Here is a 6,000-nt window from a genome sequence, read left to right as displayed (position 1 = left end):
CTCGCAAGGCAGATACAGCTAGAGCTGTCTGGAGAGCAGGCTTAATTCATCTGTTTATGTGAGCACATTATGAAACAGTCTCCTATTTTTGCATAGTCCCATGCTTGTTTTGTAGTTAACAGCATTTTCTAGGTTTTCCTGGAACTTGCCACCTTCACGATGTGCTTTCTCCATAGATGTCCAGCACCGTGGAGATCCCGATGCTTGTTCCTAGCTGGATGCAGTGGTGAAGTGGGGCATCTCCAAAAGCATAGCCTCTGAAGGAAGGTGGAGGCGTAGATGCTGCCACGGGGGACTCAGTGAGCCTTTCATCACTAATGCAGGTTTCTGAGTTTGTTTCTCAATGCTGGAGAGACCAAATTTTGTGGCAGACCTCATTTGAGGCAGCAGTCCTGTTCCAAGTCACTGGGGGCTGCACCCTCGGGCCTGGATCTGGACTGCCTTGAAATGTCTTGATGGGTTGGACTAGAAGATCTTTAAAGTTCCCTTCCAATTCAAACCATTCTATGATTTCTATGACCTATCCACTGTTTGACTTCTCTGTGTGTCAGGAGAAAAAAGCTGGTTTGGGACATTTTCATGGAATCATAGAATTTTGCAGTGAAGTACGAAAGCCTGGCAATGTGCTGTGTGGATGGACTCATGCAGAAGAGCCAGATGCATTCAAATGCTAGTAGCTCGGGGTGGTTCCTGTTCCCTTTGGGTCTGGCACTGAACGTTCACAGAATAAACCACATTCTTTGCCTGAGAGACCTTCAACCAAAGCCAAAAGGCGGAGGAAATCTCATGCCAGCATCGCCAGCAATAAGCATTGGGAAATCGGGAGTCGGGTCTCTCCTGACCCTTAGTTCCTGATCTGAAGTTGATTTTGCAAAGCATGAGATTAAAACCAACACATTTTTGCCTTCCCATTCACAATTTCAAAGTTTCTACCCAGTGATGATGCCCCCAATATATTTTTGAATGAAAGCTGCGTGCCTTGTACAGCATCCCTGGCTCTGCTTTCTGTGATATGGGGTGGTGTACACCTTGGTGTACACAAGATTCTGGTCCAGAAAAAGAGACAATGAAACCAACTGACTAAGTATAACTTTGAACAAAGATTCTGATCCTGTCCGTTGTTGTTTAACATTTTTAAAAATAGGAAAGGTTTCGAGATGAGATTTGTCTCCTCTGTATTAACACTCCTCTTGTGATGCAGAAAGCCCCAGGGCTGTACCAGACCTTTCCTTGGCTAGAGCCAGACTCTACAGCCTTGCTGTAGCTTATATGAGAGCATTGGATCTGCCTTGTATTTGACATTTTTGCCTAGGAGCTAATGCACATTTTCAATGTCTTCAGCAATGGTGCTAGCAAAGTGATGGACAAACATTCCCATATTATCCAGCGAATTGTGTCATGGTCCCCTTTTTTCTCAATTTGGGGATTAATTTTGGTCTCAGTGGAGCCAGCGTCTTCTCTAAACCTAACTGAAATACCCGTTTAAAAATAGTTCCTAAGAGTGCAAGTAGTCTGTTTTGTTGAAGGAAATGTATGAAACGGAGGATTTCCATTGTCAAGTTTACATAGGGATGCATCTGCTTGGTGAAAGGCATCAGAGCTGCGAGTCCAACGTGATGGAAAGAACACCAGAGGCTGGGCATCAGGCACTTGATGGAGCCAGGTTTCCCTTCCCACATCACCTCTGCTTATTGCTTTAATCAATAATCCCTCCTGCTGGATTGTTCTCACTGCTGATAGCGGTTCCCCTCCGCATTTCCATGCAGATATACTTTCCGTAACTGATTTATTTTCCTCTAATTATTTAACAGCCAGGACACTGCTCCCAACATTCCCTTTGCTTACTTAACATTATAAATAGAAAACTCTGTGGGGGCTTTAGCCATTTGGTTTGCTCTTCAGCACAGTGTCTTTGGCATTATGAACATTGAGAGCAAATGTGAAAGAGGTGAAACCTGCCTCATCTCGTTGCTTGGTGGAGCCAGTTTACCTCTTCTCTGCAAGAGATGGGGTGCAGCCCTGGGGAAAGGGGGCGCATCCCACTGCAGAAGGGCTGACGATGGCTTTGCTCAGGGCAGCGGGATGCAGGGGACACTGGCCAGACTCGGAGGAAGAGGTAGGGACAGGGAAGGCTGCCGAGAAGCGTTTTGCGCATGCGTTAGACCATGTTGGAAATGAACTTTTCTCCTCCCCAGCTCTTACAGCTCCTTTCTGGTTTTCCTGCTCTTGCTTTTCCTTGAAGTATTTCTTCTGACAATCCCACAGAGGTGGTGAAAGAAGTTGTTTGAAGGGCAAAAACAAAGGGGAAAAAAGCTTTCTAGTTTTACTTTCCCATCAAAATCTGAATATTTTCTGAAGATAAAAAATGGGAAAAAATATAAAGAAATCCCTTTTGTCTGCAAATCCCCTGGTGGGAGTGGAGGAGGTTTGACTGAAATGTTCCTGCGTGACTCATTTCTGGGCAGCACTTTGCTGTCAATGAAAACTTGTCCTCGGTAGATTTTATGTTATTTTCTAACCTGCCTGCAAGGAGGTGTTTTGTTTGTTGACCGAGGTAAAGGAGGCGCCTGCTTCTCCTTTGATATTCCCACATCTGCCATCAGAGGAAGCCTCCAGATGGCCGTTTCTCCTGGAAAAAGTGGTGATTAAAAACTCCACTGGTGTCTCCCTCCCCTGCCTCATGCTGGGGATATCTCTGATGGTGCCTCAAGCTGTTGATGGTGATGACCTGATCACAGTAATGCGCCCAGGGGAGTAAATACCCACAAGCACGGTTGCTCCATGAGCTGGAGACCTGTGGCCAAGGTACATGCTGCATTATTTCTCATGTGCTGGGCATCCCTGAGAGAATGGGCTCGTATAAACCCTTCCTCTGTGTTTTGAGGTGGGCTCTCCTGAGGAGCTCCTGCTGGGCAGTACTGGGCTACTGGAAACGGATTTCTTGAGCTGGAGCCTTTTATGCCCTTAACAGAAGTAAATGCTAGGAGAAGAATGAGAAAAAAAGCATGAACTCCAGCTTTCTCTGAGGTGGTGCCGTAATTTTATTGGGAGAAATGAAAGGGGCATGTAGGACGATGATGGTCCAGTTCCCTTATAAATAGGCACCTTCTGGTCAAGGCTAAAAATCCTAAAAAGCAAGCATCCAAGGATCAGGGATGTGATGTGACACACACCTCTTTAGGCAGAACTGGTGTGAAATACAACCTTCCTTTGGCCATTTTGCCTTATTAGTGTCATTGTGCGGTGAAGCCAGTGTAAACTTTCCTTTGGGACCGTGTTGGGGCTGACATCCCCCATGCAGTTGAGTTGTTCATGGCCTGTCAGCACCCACACCCAGGCTACTGATTTTATCTGTGTTTACCCTGGTGGTTCTTTTCTCTATTTTAACCCTCTTTCCTCACTTGCAGCACTGATCGTACCAGTCTGCTGAGAGCAGCCACGTTACCATTGACCTCTGTCTCATTTTGTACCGCGTGCCAAGGTGACAAATGGGTGGGATTTTCTGATCTCTGCTTTTCAGTGGTGTTACAGGATAACCTCCACTCCATATCCTGCACTTTCCTGTGGTCAAGACTGAAGGAGCAAAGTCCTGGACAAAATACAAGTCCTGGTCAAAATACAGCTAGCTGGTGCATCAGCCCTGCCTCTTTTCTCTCAAGACAGTCATATTTATGCATGTCATTTGCAGCGTCATTAACTTACTGGACTCCAAGCAACCTATCTGTTGTCATCTTTGTGATTACAGCCCCAGTCCTAATGACAGTCCCAGATGCTGGAATTAAGTTATCCTCCCATCTCTCATTCCTGTTTTCTGTTGCAGCCCCTTGTTAACGTACATCTTCATGTCCACTTTAGAAACTACGCAAATTCTGCAGAAAAATGTTAAGCTGTTCTAAAAATGGGGAGTTTCCCCCCCCACTTTCCCTGCAGATGCATTTATCACCAGGGCAACTTAACTTCAGAGTTCACTAAAAATTCAAGCTGTTGGCTTAGATCCAGGAGGGGAGAAGTTTTATAGACTGAGCTAAGCGTGAATTACAGTTATGGTTATAGCATATTTTTCTTTACTACTTTTTTTTTCTTTTTTTTTTTTTAAGAACAGCTTGAGTGTTACTCTGGCACCGAAGCAGTTACAATTGCTCAGTATTTCACAACGCAGCTTTCTTCTGCTGCTTGGCAGGTCTGGGAGGTACTGAGGGGGATTTAAAAGGTGGTGTCTCTGGAAAGGGCGCTGGAGGAGGTGGTGGTGGTGGGGCTAACCACTCTTTTTAGCGTCAGGTATAAATAATTGTCCTTTTCAGTCACAGAGAGCCCAGCCTGGCTGCAAGATTCTCAAGATGTCCTTGTTAATCCAGAAATGAGAGAGAAGGAGGTGTATTTCTTAGTCTTGAGCTGTGCAGTCTGGCACTAAACGCAAGCGCTGGCTTAATCCCAGGAGTAAAAGCAGTGGGTTAATTGGAGTTTACCCCTGCCCCCTACTCTTCTCCTCTAGCACGTTCAGGTGACGCAGACCTCCTAGGTCCACAGAGGGGGCTTGCACAGCCCTGAAACTGGAAACTCTTGTTTGCAATAATCCCAGTGACAAAGTGCAGAAAGACGGGTTAAGCCGTGGGTCTTTGTACATCTTTGTTTGCTTTACAAGTGCCTGGTGCTCACAGGGGCTGCAGAAGGGAGACGGGAAGGTGGAGAGAGGAGCAGGTTAGGGGACATGTACCCAGGTCCTGCGGGACAGGGACTCTCTAGCGGTGCCCCAAGAGATAGGCTGGTTCCTTCCTGATGCGAGTGGTGCTTGGTGGGAGTCCAGCACCCTGGGTTTGGGAGCGGGATGGGGCCAGGATGGGTGAACGCCTGGTTTCACCTGGAGAATGAGGAGCACAGTTGGGAGAGGATGGCAAGCAGGAGGATGTGTCTGCTCGGGAGACACAGCTGGAAATGTTAGTGAATGTGGATGGGTGGTTGAGTGAGCTGCCCATGGTTGAGGGCTCCGCTGGAGAATCAGTTTTACTTGCCATTTATTTATTTTTAAACTTTTTTTCTCTTTCATGGCTTCAGTGTTAGGAGCTGGAGAAAAGGTCTTGCCTAATGAGTGAGTTAGCATGCATTGGCTGTGTTGGATTACTGGTTATTTTTAGCTGCTGGAAAGCTCTCCTTGAGAAGGTCACGGGCCCCAGTTGCTGGGTGGATTGGTTTTCGGGTGGGGTGGGATCAGTGCAGCAGTCCAAAAGGCCACCCACAGATAATGAACTGCTGGCCATGGAGAGAATGGCCAAGTGAGCTCACCTGCTGGTGGTGGGCCTGGCCAGGGCAGGTGTCAAGAAGTACTATGCCACATGCTCCAAGATAGGAAGCCAGCAGATCCTGGTTCCTCTGGAGCTCTGCTGGTTTGTGCCAGTGGAGCATCTGCCTGGTGTACCTCAAACAAGCAGCAATTGCCTTTTGCAGCCCTTAGAAACAGTCCATGGACTTGAGCACTGGCAGGAAGCATTGGCTGATTATTATTAGGATAATAGGATAATTCAGGCTGAAAGGGACCTCAGGAGGTCATCTAGACCAACCTCTCGGTGGGGCAGGCTGGAACAACAGCCAGAGATGCCCACAGCCTGTGCCCTTGGCTTCCAAGAGATACGTCTGGTAGGAGCAGCTGGGTAGGCTGGACCTAAAATTACCTCTCCAGACTTGGCCAAATGCTAACCTGCTTGAAAATTTACGTTTTTCCATTGCACTAAAGAGTGATACAGACTTACATTACCTTGTATTTCTACACCGGATTTCTCTTGTACACCTACAAATTCCCAGTGCTGGCCATTTCTGAGGCTGAGACAGTAATCACAGTCACTCCCTTTCCACCACCCTTGTATGAGAACTTGTTATGTCAGCTTGGGATGAGTTGGTTTTCATATGCATTTAGGGAGGGGGAAAAAAAAAAAAAAAAAAGAAAGCGAGAGAAAAAAGCCTGGTTCTGGAGATAAACTGCTAGAAAGTATAATGGGATATGGTGTG

Source organism: Caloenas nicobarica, chromosome 6 (assembly GCF_036013445.1).
Source record: "Caloenas nicobarica isolate bCalNic1 chromosome 6, bCalNic1.hap1, whole genome shotgun sequence".
Classification (NCBI taxonomy): domain Eukaryota; kingdom Metazoa; phylum Chordata; class Aves; order Columbiformes; family Columbidae; genus Caloenas; species Caloenas nicobarica.
Note: the sequence above shows the minus strand (reverse complement) of the source record.